The sequence below is a fragment of the Armigeres subalbatus genome, chromosome 2, assembly GCF_024139115.2.
Source record: "Armigeres subalbatus isolate Guangzhou_Male chromosome 2, GZ_Asu_2, whole genome shotgun sequence".
Taxonomy (NCBI): Eukaryota; Metazoa; Arthropoda; class Insecta; order Diptera; family Culicidae; genus Armigeres; species Armigeres subalbatus.
Window position 1 is genome coordinate 377,511,473 of NC_085140.1, and position 15,751 is coordinate 377,527,223.

At 38.1% G+C, this 15,751-nt stretch overlaps 1 protein-coding gene across 2 annotated transcripts in view; it reads left to right on the forward strand.

Annotated features, from left to right (window-relative positions):
• LOC134213122 (uncharacterized) overlaps positions 1-15,751 on the forward strand; it is a 486,987-nt gene that overhangs the window by 137,012 nt on the left and 334,224 nt on the right. For both annotated transcript variants that reach the window (XM_062691744.1, XM_062691745.1), the window contains one exon: positions 15,070-15,680. The gene's annotated coding sequence lies outside the window, so the exon portion shown is untranslated. The remainder of the gene's footprint in view (positions 1-15,069; positions 15,681-15,751) is intronic.

The following is a 15,751-nucleotide window of genomic DNA, read 5'->3' on the forward strand; positions in this document are numbered from 1 at the left end:
AGTACTTATCAGCCTTACTCGAAAACATTTTTTAATAAATTGCGGTGGAGTTGTTGTCTGCCAGGGTAAAGGCTGATAAATTACAATTACAATTACGAAAATTGCGGTGGAGTTGTTGGTAGAACAAAAAACCACTGATTGAACTCGGTTACTTCTCATAAACGTTTGTCAGACTGCTTTTCATCCGTATTGTTACGTACCAATTTATGTTCCTCAATTTGAACAGTAGTGTCCCATACTTGATACCATAGGAAGAATGGTGTTCAGTCGTTGAATTAGCCAATGATTTATCCAATTTCTTTGAATTGTCTTACCGCTGCATCAGAAATTGCACTAAAAAGTATAAAACAAACACAACTGAACGTAATGTTGTGATGTAACTGAGACTGAGTAACTGAGATTACATCAATCGACTTCCTGGTAGACAGTGGACGTTTCTAATCTGTAAAATAAAGGACTGGAACTCGTCACTAGAATTCACTTGAAAATATAGAAAAAAAAGTACCATTGCCAAGTATCCGTAGCGATGAAACAGTTGCGGGGATGTATGCAAATCGATCCAGGATGTTAACGACAGTTTGTCAGATACGATTGATTTCGTATGCAGGATAAAATCGTCTGAACCTTGGAAATGTACGAAAATCGGCGTTCGACTTAAGTGAAGACACACATACACAGAAAATAGGAGAGCACCGTGTATACAAAAAAGGTATTTATTGAGAATACACACATTTATTTTGATGCATTCCGGATCCTGGCTTTTATGTTCAAATTCTTCCAACATGAACTAGACATGAACAGTATTATCAGGTGGCGGTGTGAACAGCTTCCCATGCTCTGACAAGTGGCTTGCACAGATAACTAACGGTCGAAAGAAGCACAATCTTCAATGAATCCCGCGTCAGCAATGCCGAGTGAGAAGCAATTACCAAAGTGACGAGACGTATGCGTCGATTGAGGTAGCAGCAGCAGAATGAAGTGCCTTGCTGGGTTGGGGGAATCTAAATTATCGCCGACAGGAGACAGTAAGCAAGAAGTTTGTCAATCCGGCAGGTTGAAGCAGAAGATCGTTCCTTAAACAGTAACTAGTTGAAGCATCATGGGCATTCTCACCCTAGATCTGAGTCCAATTCGGTGACACCTGGGTACAACATATTTCAATAAAACGGTAAACCTTTAGCAAATCTTGAATTTCCTAAAACAAAAGTGGAACATTTAGGTATATAATAAAAATAGATGAACGAAATGAATGAAATATAAAATATTTTGATTTCCTACAGATTCTGACGTTTTCGTGTTATCAACATGTATACAACATAACGAAGCATACTTCGATCAAATTATAAAATTTATAGTGGACGCACGAAACGTCAAAAGGGGTGATTCAAAATTTATAGCATGGCATGCGTAAAAAGCTGGATTTTGATTCCAACGTTTTAACTGTAGCATCGTCATTCGTCCGTATTTATATAAATTTAATGTATTACCATCATGTTTTAAAGTGTTAGAGTTAATTAGGCTTAAATAAAATAAAAGCAATTTGGCGATGCCCTTGATTGGCACGTAGGGCGGCCCTTCCGGCCGACCCTTTTCTCAACTCAGTCCCTGCTGAACAACATTGGCGGGACCTAAGGTTGTCCCGCAAAGGGAGCTCTTAGCTTAGCCCAGTGATGAACTTAATTTTAAAATTAAAAAATCACCTAAATAAAGAGAAAAAATATAAGGTACCCCGGGGCAAGTGGGACCTAAAAAAACGCTAGTTCAGCGAAATTGTTAACGCATTTTTAGAAAACAGGTTATTTCAGAACATTAACTACTGATACATCAATATATGCTTCCATTGTTTAAGTGTAGAGGTGTTGGAAGCCATTTATTCAATTACAAAAATATTGGTAGTGCAAGAAATAAATTTACCTTCAGGACCCACTTACCCCTTCAAACGGGGCAAGTGGGACCCATTCTGTTTTCAACTGTCGAACGAAACTAATTCGAGGAATGTACTTATACTGTTCATATTATTTCTGAGTATTAGTATTTACAGATCATGGATGGATTTTTGCAACAAGAGAGGGATTATTATGTTAGCAGATATGAAAACAAGACAACAGCCGATTTACTGTTTGTTTGGCGGTCTAGTTATTACGTTATTACAATACTTCAGAAGAAACGTTTTTAATAAGGCGATGCGCAGTGTTTTTAATTTGTAGCAGAATCAAATAGCCAATTTATGTGTTAAGCACTTTATTTCTAGACCAACATTTGAAAAGGGCGTAACAGCCAAAATTTATTCTTTCTGATTCTTCTTCTACATATTTAGATTTATATGTGGATGAAGTATCAGAGAGAATACATTTTGGCTGTTACGCCCTTCTCAAATATTGGTCTAGATTTATCTGAAAATCTGATGCGAAGTTTGAAAATAATAAAACACAAGGCAAATCCTGTTGACCTATTGTAGAATAAATAGATTATTTGCACTGTAAACAGAAGAGTATCGCATAGTTATAGCAATTGCTCTTCTTCATGCCGGAAATAATTTTTAGAATGTAAAATACACATTTGGTAAATAACTGTATACTACTTTTTAACAACAAAATCAAACTGCATTTGATTTAGATCCATATGATATATGAATGACGAAGTTCTTTTTCACTAGACAACCATCTAAAAACAATTGAAATAGCTTCGTCGAAAATGTTGTTCAAATATCTAGACCAACATTTGAAAAGGGCGTAACAGCCGAAATGTATTCCTTTTAATCCCTCGTCTACATATATAGCTATGTATGTGGACAAAGAATGAAAAGGAATAAATTTTGGCTGTTACGCCCTTTTCAAATGTTAGTCTAGATATGTCCCACTTGCCCCATGTATGTTAAAACTCAAGGGCAAATGAAAATGGTAGATTAGAGACTTTAATTAATTTTTTTGAATCGTTTTCGATGTCACACAATTATTGAATTGCTGAAAATATTCACTTTCCACATCAATGATAAATTTAGAAACGATTATTTAGTTGGCAGTCCATTGAATTAAAATAAAAGTAATAGATTTTCTCGGTAGTTTAAAGTCATTATCAAGCAATAGCATTTGTGTGGTGCCTCAAATGGTTTTGATTCCAAATACTTTTGTGTCGGGTGAATTCGTTCATAGTTTTGCTTCATCTTCCTAGAACATTGTTACCATTAAAAACGTTCATCGATTCATCTGCAGTCATAGTACCCACTTACCCCGTATTTTTACTTGCCCCGGGGTACCTTAGCAATTCAGAGAATCTGGTGAGGCTACAGAGGTGTATCAAGGGGAAGCATTGGAGTATGTGCGCAGTCGTTTGCTCCTACCTGAACTAGTAACAAAAGTCATAGAAACGTTAAAAATGTTATACGGACGTCCAACTATGACAATAAATTCATTGATTGACAAAGTACGCTCTATTCCAGTACCAGAGACAGAGCGTCTAGATTCGACTAGAGCGGCATTAATCGATTATGGAATGGCAATTCAAAATCTGTTTGGCCATCTGCAAAATTCGACCCTGGTGCAGGAGCTATAGAAGCAGAACTTCCAGGAGAAATAATGCTACAGTGGATACGATAAAATAATATTGTTGTCACTGGAAGATGGTATCATTTTAATGAAAATGAGTGGAGAACTAGTTTCAGGAAATGAAAACTAAGGAACTAATGCCTAGAAATACTTTGATGAAAATATTGATTTGACAATATACCTCTGAAGATTTTCCTATGTTTGAACAAAGGGAAAATTCTAGAATGAAATATTCTCAGGTGAAATATCACTAAATATAAGTCTGCGAAACTCGAAAGAACACCCTACGATAAAAAAAGGAAAAAATCAAAGATGAAATATTATCGGGTGAAACACAAATAAATTTAATTTGCGAAGCTCGGAAGGAAAGCCTGTTAGTCAAAAAAAAAGCTATGACCAAAAGAAGGAAAAAATCAGCAATGTAATATTAGAAATGAAACATAAATGTGCGAAAGAATGGTTTATTAGCACTCGACGTTTTGCCTCTTTTTTGTAATTTCGACCTTTATCCCATCTCACCCTTTGACCAATTGACCTTTTGACCTTCAACCTTTTGACCTTCGGGCTTTTAACATTAGACCTTTTCACTTTCGCACTTTTGGCTTCGAAAGATCGAAGAGACGAAAGGTCGAAGGGATAAAAGGTCAAAGGGACAAAAGGTCGAATCCCAAAAGTTAAAAAATTATAATTCTGTAAACATGAAAGAGACAAAATATATGACATCGAGTTTGGAAACAGGCTTCTAAAGCAGAATCGAGCTTATAACATTTCCCAGATAACTCTCATTCTGTTTTTTCAAGGGCAGTTCTTTATTCAGTTTACAGTGAGCATTCAGAAACCACTTGGCACTTGTTAGATCGTCCACTTGTAACACGTGTTGCATCAGTCAATAGAACAACGATCCTCCATAATTTGCAGAAACCACCCGTCGAGCATTGTGTGGAGTCTGTGAGTTCACGTTTGAGTGAAACACGGCGTTAGTTTTGGTACCTTCAAACCAGTGTCGTGAAACTACCCACTATCCAGCGCGAGTGCCTATACATTTCCTTCTAAATTAATCCAAATTTTCTTTTCAATGGCGATAATGCAGAAATCGAAGATTGTCAGTCTTTTGTAGCAATGAGTGTCAAATTAATTTTCCACTCCTCATCCTGTTTTAGGTGTTATTGTTATTTGTTTTAATTTAACGTGACGTCGTTATTTGTTTTAAATAAGAATAAACACCAAAACATATACAGTAGGAATAGCCTTTTAATCCAAAGCTGTACATAGCATAATTTATTGCATATTATTCGGTAATTCATCCGCGTGCTGTTGTATTCTGTACAACACTAATGAAAACACATCTCCGCGTCCGCGCAAGGTACCCAGTATCAAATGTAGTCGTGCACACGTATACATGTGCATTACTCCATTCTATGCTGGGTACCTTGCGTGGACTCGGCGTGCACGCAACTTCAAAAACCGCTACGTGGACATCAGCCCTTATGCTACACAACATGAACGAGTCTGCATGAGCGTTCCAGGATCGCGCGCGTTCGGAACGGTTTATAATCATGGTTGTGCATATGCATATTGAATATTGGGGGTAGGATTTTTTGTAGTACATTATTTATATTATAAAAACATTTTAAGTTGTTGAAAACATTACCTAATCTCTCTTTTATTTGGCCAATTGTCAATCCCGATGACGGTACCCAAATCATAGTTTGGCTTTGTATTGTTCTCAAGACTATGGCTATTCAATTTTAAGCAATTTTGTAATCTCGACCTTTTGTCTTTTCGGCCTTTTGTACCTTCGACATGTTGTCCTTTCGACATTTTGTCCTTTCGACCTTTTGTCTCTTCAACCTTTTGTCCCTTCGACCTTTTGTCCCTTTGACCTTTTGTCTATTCGACCTTTTGCCCTTCGACTTTGTGTCATAAATTCGTTCCGACCTTTTGTCCCTTCGATCTTTTGTCCTTTTGACAGTTTGACCGCCGTTCTTTTGTCCTTTGACCTTCTGACTCAGATTTTTCGTACCTTCGACCTTTTGTTCTTTCGACATTTTCTCCTTCTGTCTTTGTGTCCCTTCGACCTTTTGTTCCTTCGACCTTTTGTCCATTCGACCTTTTGTTCTTCGACATTTTGTGTTTCAACCTTTTGTCATTTGATCTTTTGTCTATTCGACCTTTTGCCCTTCGACCTTGTGTCATAGATTCGTCCCGACCTTTTGTCCCTTCGACCTTTTGTCTTTTCGACAGTTTGACCGTCGTCCTTTTGTCCTTCAACCTTCTGACTCAGATTTTTCGCTCCTTTGACCTTTTGTCCCTTCGTCCTTTTGTTACTTCGACATTTTGTGTTTCAACCTTTTGTCCCTAGACCTTGTGTCATAGATTTGTGCCGACCTTTTGTCCCTTCAGTCTTTTGACTCAGATTTTTTGTTTCAACCTTTTGTCCATTCGACATTTTGTCCTTTTGACCTTTTATCCTTTCGACCTTTTGCCCATGACATCTTTTGTCTTTCGACCTATTGTCCTTCGAAATTGTGTCACAGATTCGTTCCGACCTTTTGTCCTTTCGCACTTTCGACAGTTCGACCGTCGACCTTTTGTCCTTCGACCTTTTGACTTATATTTTTCATATCTTCGACTGTTTGTCCTTTCCACATTTTGTCCTTTCGACCTTTTGTCCCTTCGACCTTTTGTCCATTCGACCTTTTGTCCTTCGACCTTTCGTGTTTCAATCTTTTGTCCTTCGACCTTTTGTCGGTAGCACATTAGTAAAGATTTTGCCAAGTTAATCTAACTTAATTAAACTAATCTTTGATACATTTTCCATAACAAAACACCTTTGTTGTTAAAATTTTGCAAGCATGCTAATCAGATATATATTTGGCAGTGAAGAGTGATAAAAATGTAAAAAAAAATGTTATGAGATTGCTGTTAATAAACTGCACAAAACTTTTTTTTCAAAAGTTACATACAGTTATAAAACCATTTAAACGTTACATGTTTATAAAAATCTAAATTGTAAATAACTTGTGAAAAAAGTTAATAGCAAGTTAGTCCCATCATATGACATTTCCCAAAACTGAATGTGAGTGCCATAGCTTGATAATGGCGTGTGCAATATTATTTTAGGTAGAAAAGCATAAACTGTAAAATGAGAAAAAAATAATAATAATGGAGAAATTTGCAGTGATGGTTAGCAGTGTCCATAGAATAATATTTAAATCTCAATCTTCTATGCACGATCTAACTCACTTCGAGCTTCTGTAAGGAGAGCATCGCGCTTTATTTTTTATGGAAGAATCGCACCGTTTCGCTCACTCGCCGAAAATGGTTTTGCTCCAAAAGGTGTCAAAACCCGTTCGAGGCGCATGCAAGAACTTAGATGGCTGAAGCGAGAAGTAAGAATTATAGTTGAGAAGTGTGAAGCGAAATGCAAGCATTAAGAAGTGAGTAGGGTAAAGCTCTAGTAAGAATTAAAATGTGAAAATTGAGAAGCGAGAAATGAGAAATAAGGTATGAGAAGTTAGAAATAAAAGGCGACAAACAAGGAGTGGATGACACTGTGAGAAGTAAGAATAGAGTAGAGAAACATGCGAAATGAGAAGCCAGAATTAAAACTGGAAAATGGATCAGACAGAGCAAGAAGTGAGAAAAGAGAAGTGAAATGCGAGAAGCGCGATGTGAGAAGTGAAAAATAAGATGCACGAGGTTGAATGCGAGAATGTGAGAAGTAACAACAGAGCAACAAGGGAGCAATAAGTTAACTATCGGAATAGAGAAATGTGCACAGAAAGAAATAATGAAAAATAAACAGCGCATAAAACTTGAGGTGCAGAAATTTACGCTTTTCTACTCAGAAATGGTGTCCTTCCTAACAAGTTTGCTTACAACTTGCATGCAATATTGATGATTCACGTCAAATATTGTATACATTTAGGCTATATCCCGCATGGAATTACGCTGATAATGGCGTTCCATTTATGTGCATTATTTTTAGCGTAATTTTCAGTTGATTTTTCTATCTGTGTGGAACGAGAAGAGAGAAGTAAGAAATGAGAAATAAGAAGCACGAAATAAATTGTGAGAAATAAATTCTCAATTCTCACTGAATAGATGTGAGAGGTGAGTCACGACAAGTGATAAATGAGATGTGAGAACTGATGTGTAGTTAGAGAAAATAATAAAATAGTTGTAAGACTCTAATTTTGTGGCCCCGGAACCGTTCAGTTCCTGAAGGGAACTGGCCTAAACCCCTAGCTGCTGGTCTAGCCACGGCAGCCGTCTGGGGTGGGCGCAGAAGGCCTCTTTTGTTCCGGGTCTCAGGGTCACTGGTGTGGGGAGGTTTTCGGGAGCGTGAAGGCCTAACTGTGACTTTTTTTTTATTTTAACAAAGACTTTTATTCAAACGGCAAATAACACTTACGGGTGGATGAATAGCTGGCTTTCAAAAGCAGGAGGCCGTCGGCTGTACGATTAGGTAGCCGGCGGGTGGCTAGGTGGCGAGGTGGGCGACGGGTTGCCGAACGGCGATGAACGATTTGGTAGACGGGTCGCGTTGCGGAATGCGGCCGCCGGGAAGCTGTTCAGTAATGCGGCCAACGGTGATCGAGGATGGCTAAGTGGCGATGCGGCTAGAAGGCGATAAAGTCGCCACCGGGCGATGATGTGGCCAACGCTTTGCCAGACAGTGATGCAGCCAACGGGGTGGTAAAGCGGCAACCGGTTCTTGGTCGACACTATTACCAACTGGTCATCGGACGATGATGCAGCCGACGGGTGCCTTGGCGGGAACGTAGCTGACGGGTTCTTAGCGGTGGTGCAGGTGGCGGGTGGCTTGACGGTGGCCTAGCGGGCCACGAGTCCTGAACTGCTGATGGGAGGCCGGGCGAGGATCTAGCTGACGTGTGTTTGAATGATGCGGTCGTACCAGCAATGGCGGCCGGCAGCCAACAGGAGTGTTAATGTGGCCGAACAGGGAAAATGTAACAGGGGTAGCGCTCCGGTTTACCCACTAAGAGTGGCCGGATAGAAAAAACGCTGGTGTGGAAATTCCCAACCAGATAGCTGTGATGACGTGGCAGTCAAATGACCCGGTTGTTAGCGTCGCTGGTGGAAAGGCACGCCGAAAATCACATTTAAAAATACAAGCACTACTTTCAACCATCAAACCACAAGACAAACTCCTCACCAATCGCCCTGGGTTTTCTTGTCTCTCCTCTGGCTTGGGTACTCATTCTTCACAAGCGCGCGTTTGGTCTTTCCTCCTATCCTTCAATCACACGGGTGGAGGTTGCTCACTCGCCTGGTTTGCGTTTCGATCACCCACCCCATAAATTTAAATTCACCGTTTGAAAAATCAAAAGAACTTCACGCTTTAGTTATTTAAGTGTGATAATTAAATGTTACCGCTGCTACCATAGTTTAAACGTAAAATGGGAATATGGGAATGTGGAATATCAATTGTTATGTTCTATTTTGATCTGTTTAAGAGAGACATATTGCACGATTTCTGTGTTAAATTTTGCAAAATACAGTAAATGTGGCCACTTTTTGTTTGCCATTAAAAAATGGAAATGGGTTCAATGTTGTCATAGAATTTTTCTTATAGATTTCTTTCGGAACTTAGACTTGCTAGTATCACATGACCGCTGGACGGCTACCACATCGATTTTCCGTATGCTGCTTCTAATTCTGTTGATGAGATCAAATATATTATATTAACAATATGGTTCACTTCGAGTTTTCCCATACAACGAAATGGCGAACAATTAGCCGGTGATAACAACATCATCTAGCGAGCAAAGAGGAATCTAAACGTGTTTTTTCTAGCTTGTGCTGGAAAACCCGCCTGCCATCTTGCGGTGAGTAGTCATACAGTTGTTCGATGACATTTTACAGTGTGGGGATGTCCATACATTTTTCAATAAATCGATTACCGGAATATCTACTTTTTTAAATGCAAACACTACTGTAAATATTTCGATGAAACAGTGCAAAGCAGACAAACTACACCTTTGCTTCAAACGTTCAAACTGTGAAAGCCGTTCCGCAAACATTAAAATGATTGTTCCACTGTAAACATTTCTATCATTTTCTTCAGCAAGAAATTTGATTAATTCTTTCTGAATATTATCGATATTATTCCAATGCATCATTGTTCTTCCTCTTCGGTGTCCTAAATTCCTACTGGAACTTAACACCTGCGTTTCAACTTATTATGAATTGAAAACTTTTTGCTGCCCACCATTGATTGAATTAATATGTATCTTGAGTGGAAAGCCATGAAGATGACACTCATCCGATTGCGTTTTGTTATGTTGCGCTTATCATAATGGGTATGATTATTTTGTTACATTTAGACATGGAAATTGAATTGAACAAGTCGCTTGGATTAAACTATAGACACTGTAGATTCCATAGACGAGCTGAGGCGAGCCAAACGAGCATGACGTCACAGTTGCAATCCAAGCAACAGAGCGTGTGACGTCAAATTCGCGTGGTACACTGTAAAAAAATGGAAAAAAACACTAAATTGAAATGACTCGACCGTTCTCCGCTCGTCTATGGAACTTATAGCGTCTATAGATTAAACGCGTCCAAACACCTTCGCTCAACTCACTTGAACGGACAGTAAGTTGAACATGTTCAACTCTTGGCAAGTAAATTGCATTCAACTAAGTTGTTCAATTCACTTGCCCTTTCAAAACAAAGCATTACGGTGAGATATTTTGGCTAAACTTAATTACGCCTATTTTATTGTGCTTTCTCGATTTCGTATCCAATATCAGATATTTTTTTGGGATTTAATAGATTATTTTTCGATACTTTCGCAAGAAAAACTAGTTGAACGTACCCCACCTTGCTCGGGATTATACCACCGACGAACCGACGTGTCACCCCCTGGAAAATAATTCAAATTTGCTGCCCACGACGCCATGATGAAAAATCATCGAACACTACCGCCACCACCATAATGGCTCGCGAAGTTCTTATAGCTCAACCACCAACCTACGTGTATTAACATTGCAGTAGAGTTGTGTCTGAGGTCATTTGACAGGAGCGATCGCCCGCAAAAGCGAATGACCGTGGGACCGTGTGGGACAATCAGAGAGCGCCAGTGACACGTCGGTTCGTCGGTGATTCTACTACAGTCGCTCTCCACATCTCGATATTGAAGGGACCATTGAGATAGGGAGAGATCGAGGAATGGAAGGAAAATTTAAATGGGTACTAGATCCAAAACAGCTTGTTGCTATGAAAAACGACAACAAAACAAATATCATTGCTTATTGTTGATCTGTATTGTTATCGTCCAAATATGGTCTAGTAGCCTAAAAATTTGAACATATCGACATAAGGAGAGTGAATCCAGAACAAAATACGATTACAACACATCGGGATAGAAATATTTCAAGATAGGGAAGTTATCGAGATGTAGAAAGCCAAAATGTATGTAGATTAAAGGGACCGAGGAAACCATCGACATAGGAAGAGATATCGCACAGAAAAAAATAATGAAAAATAAACAGCGCGTAAAATTTGACATGCGGAAATTTACGCTTTTCTTCGCTAAAATGGTCCTCTTCCTAACAAGATTGCTTACAACGTGTATGCAATATTGACGATTCATGTCAAATATTGTATACATAGAGGCTATATCCCGTGTGGAATTACGCTAATAATAGTGTTCCATTTATGTGCATTATTTTTAGCATAAATTTCAGTGTATTTTTCTATCTGTGGGAGATATAGAACATCAAGATTTACAGAGTCGACTATATTTTGCATTCTTACTGTCAATTGTTGAGTTCATTCAGCGCCGCACTCTAGATCATTTTTAGCGCGATCGTATTGAGTTTCCTTACAACTCGCATCAAAATTGTATTTTAACAATTTCTCAACTTTCTCCTCAAAATTTAGTGATAATTTATAACACAGAAGTTCTCAAGACGAATCGATTAATGAGAAACCCGTACAAATCGGTCTACCCGTTCGTGAGTTATATTGCTTCAAAGGAAATGCAAACTCATTTTTATATAGAGAGATTGTACCACAAACGTAATTATGTTTGAATTGTATTTATATCAGACTCTCATATCGGGCAGTTTGTTCACAAAAGTTCGTTTCTCTCTGTCAAATCATATTCACAAATTGATAACAATTTGGGAATTCTCAAAAATGGGATTATGCATGCGAGTTAATTTGAAAAGAAATCATCATTGATTTCATAAAATCAAGATAATTCAACGCGGTGTGTGACAAAAAAAAATGAGCATCGCTAATACTTTCACTACGTGAAAATATAGCTCTTATGGGCCAAACACAATGGATACGTTTGCGTGCGTTTTGACAGTTTTCCCATAGGAAGAAGCTTTCATTTCGTGACTATTTGAAAAAAATCTACCGAGGGGTCCCAAACAACTTTTTTTTCTTTCTTAAACGGAACCTTTTAGTTGTAAAACAGTCAATTATTTACCACGTCACTACTAAATGAGTTTTTTCGATTTTTTTCTTCCAATCATCATATAAAAAATTAAGGAGGAATCGATTATTACCAAGTTATAGTCTAAATAACTTGCTTATTGAAACTCAAGCGTCAAAGAGCATAACGAAGCCAAACTCGATAAATGTATGTAATCCTCTGAAAATAGCTGAGAAACGCTTGGATGGAGATTATGCACTGGTTCGATATCTTTTTTACATATATACCCAATTCTTTCTCAACACCTGCCAAAATTGAAACTTGTTATGCGAATGAATAAGTTTAACTGGTGTCATAAAGTTATTCAAAACGATTGATCATGCTAAACAATAATCTACCATCTATATAATAAAAATGAGTTGAGACTTCCTTCCTGACGATTTAACTCGCGAACGGGTTGACCGATTTGCAAGATTTTTTTCCTAATCGATTCGTTATGGGATTCGCAAGGTTTGTATATACAAAAAAATAGTGGTTATATGGGGAAATGTAAAAAATCATTAGAATACAATTTTTGGTCAACTGTTGAGGAAAACAAAATAAACGCACGGAAATTTATCTAGAATGCGATGCTGCAAATAGTTCATTGTGACATTTGCTACACCCAGGCACAGCTGGGTTTCTTTTGCTAGTTGTAATATAAAAGCCTTCCTTAGCCATGCGGTGATATCCCAAGCAACATTACAAGTTTTATTCCGTTCTCAAAATCAATTTATAAGATCTAATAATAAAACCCAATATTACACGACAACTTCCCGATGACCACTATAAATGTAAAATATGGCCAAGTGGCCCTCTCTAGATAACCACTATAAACCTATTATAAGAGTATTTAGGGAAAAAAGGGAATTTGGCTGCCGTAGCTGTCAAAAAAAAGCTTTGAAAAAAAAATTAACACCACGCACTCTCAAAATAATGTAGTTTTGAGCATTCAATTTAAAATAATTGTAACAGCAATATCCCTGATCTCCCTTGAATATATTGATATTTCTCCCTAATATATTTATAATGCAAATCAACTACCAAAAAAGTGTTTTACGTGGTGAAAACATTGTCTAATCATGAATTATTGGAACGATTAATTGAGATGCGGTTTACACTGAGTGAAAGCTGTTGAGTATTCCTTTTAGCTATGTAGGTTTTCTTTTAACCTGCGCTTGATGGGGAAGCGTCATTAACAGTACAACGAAAACATAATTTTCCCCATACTAATTTGCATGCAAACTTGAAACGGCTTGTGCTAAATCAGTTTTAATCCAAATGAGCTCAAATTTTCAGAGGACACTCAATTCAAAATCAATTTTTTGAACCACCCTAATGCTCATCTCACAAGTAGGTAAAATATTTTGATCATATCATCTTTGAAAATGTGATAAAAATCGTCACGTTTTCAAAAATCCTTAAGTCTTGAATGTCGGAATTCCATCGTTTTTCGAGCTCAAACAATCATTTTGTAAACTCTTATGCATTTATATATTTATAAATCATAAATCTATAAATCTCTACGAATTTTGTAAATTTACATTTAAATTTAAAAAGTGTAACAACACATAAGTAAACAACACATAAGTAACACATCAGGGTCACTTCCTTGCTGTTAAAAAATACCAGTGAGTTTAACCATTGGCTAGCGGTAATGTTTGCTAGCCAAATGTTGAATTCAATAAATTCGGCTCCGTAAGTGTGTGTGTGTGTGTGTATAACGATCGTCATATGTTGGGTAGTTTAATTATAACGTGTATTAAACTTTTTGGACGCGAGTTGGCGCCACATGTGGGGTCGCCAGAATTTCGTGAGAGTGAATCATATTGTTAATATATTATGCATCTCGAGATAAAATAGAATACTGCGGCTTCCTGCTGGTTGCTTCTCAGGTAATCGCAACGGTCACTAAACACAACAGTGTCAATGAAAATCTCACCCACTGTATGCACTTGCCATGATAAACACTCTCTATGTACTCAGTGACTCCGGTTGCCTCTCACTAATACAATCGAACACTGTTGTCATTTCGCAAAAAACACATGGTTTTGTTTTGAGCGGGAAAATTCTGCCTATCTTTTAACACGGCGGCTATCTTGACGTTTACCTTCGCAGTCGAGCCTGCGACTGTAAGACCGCCGCAGCATTCTAGAAAAAGATTACCGCGACAATAGTATATTTGATAAAAGTGTTGCAGTCAAATGAGCAAACATCAACATGGTGTGCGAAACAGAGAGCGAGTAGGTACAATGCTAGAAGAATGTAAACTTCCACAGCAACCTCGTATAGCTCTCCAACTGCTTCAGCGTGCGTCAATTTCGATATGGTGCACCGGCATGGTCCTGCCGGATACAGTTCAACGAGCTATATCAAATTTATTATGCATTTCCACAAAAATATGCCTACCACACTTCTGCTACAACATTTGATTTTCCGTTTGCATTCGATTAAACATAATCGATTAAGTTTGCAAAAAAAACATCAAGCATCCCTATTTTTTTCATGATGACATTTTGAAGTGTGTGTAAAACGATTGTCATATTTTGGGTAGTTCGATTTACGTGTGTATCGATCCTTTTGGACGCGAGTTGGCGCCACATGTGGTGTCGCCAAAATTTCGTGAGAGTGAATCATATTGTTAATATAGTATATTTGATGAGATGCTCCGTGTCTTTGGCCTTCCAATCACCTGTGTGTGTATACAATGGACCTCAGTAGAACAATATATTCCAATGTCAGTTTTAGAAACATCTTTAGGCCTAAAATGGTTCACCGTGTGCTCCCACGATCTTTGTTTCTCTTGAAAAAAAAAATGTACAAAGCGCGTCGCAGTATTTCCTGTTTCGACGGCATGTTATAAATATTTGAGCATGTTGGTATGAAATTGTGTGTGCGGCAATTTTCTGAAAATTCTTTCTTTTCTTGATTCAATCACATAAACTAACCGACAAAAAATAATTTCAATAGAACAATAAGGACCAGCTATGAACTGAACTTTTTTGAAACGTTTGAATTTATTTGATAAAGATAATTAACTCATATCATGTTTTTATTTCATTATTCCAGATAAACACATCTCATCAAACCCACTCGACTCCTCAGCAATTTAAATCAAACTTACGTCACGTTTCCGAACCGTGAATCAACCGGAAAATAGCATAATTGTCCGTTGATTATTCGGACCTGATTCGTAGAGATCCCCGCTTCCCAACCGGAACAGTCCCGTGACGACACGCGGCAGCAAATATCGAATATTCCGGAAAGCCGAAGCCCACCACAGACAGCCATCATCGCCCAGTGCACCGAATTGTGATGATTGTTGAAAGCTGCTGACACGCTAATTGGTATCGACAAATTGTTGGATCAACAACAATTGTTTTGCTGTGCTTGCGTCTCTGTGACAGTTCAATACACTATTGGATGGGCCGCAGGATACAGTTCACCGGATTCAGGAAGGGAGCAGGAAGTGGGTGATTGCTATTTGACAAACAAACAATAACATGAAAGGAACTAGTAGTGGCATTGTCATCGCCAACCATGTTCGGCTCCAGGTCACGTTGATTTTTTAATAGAGCTCTCAACGTTTCATCAACCACTCAGAAAACACGATATTGCAAAGAACAGAGGATCCTTTGAGTGCGAAAGCTCTCGACAACTTCTCTGTGTTGTTAATAAGGGTATGCGATAATATGATTTAGTAATAGATGCTTTGAAACGAAATCATGAATCGAAATTATAAATGAGATTT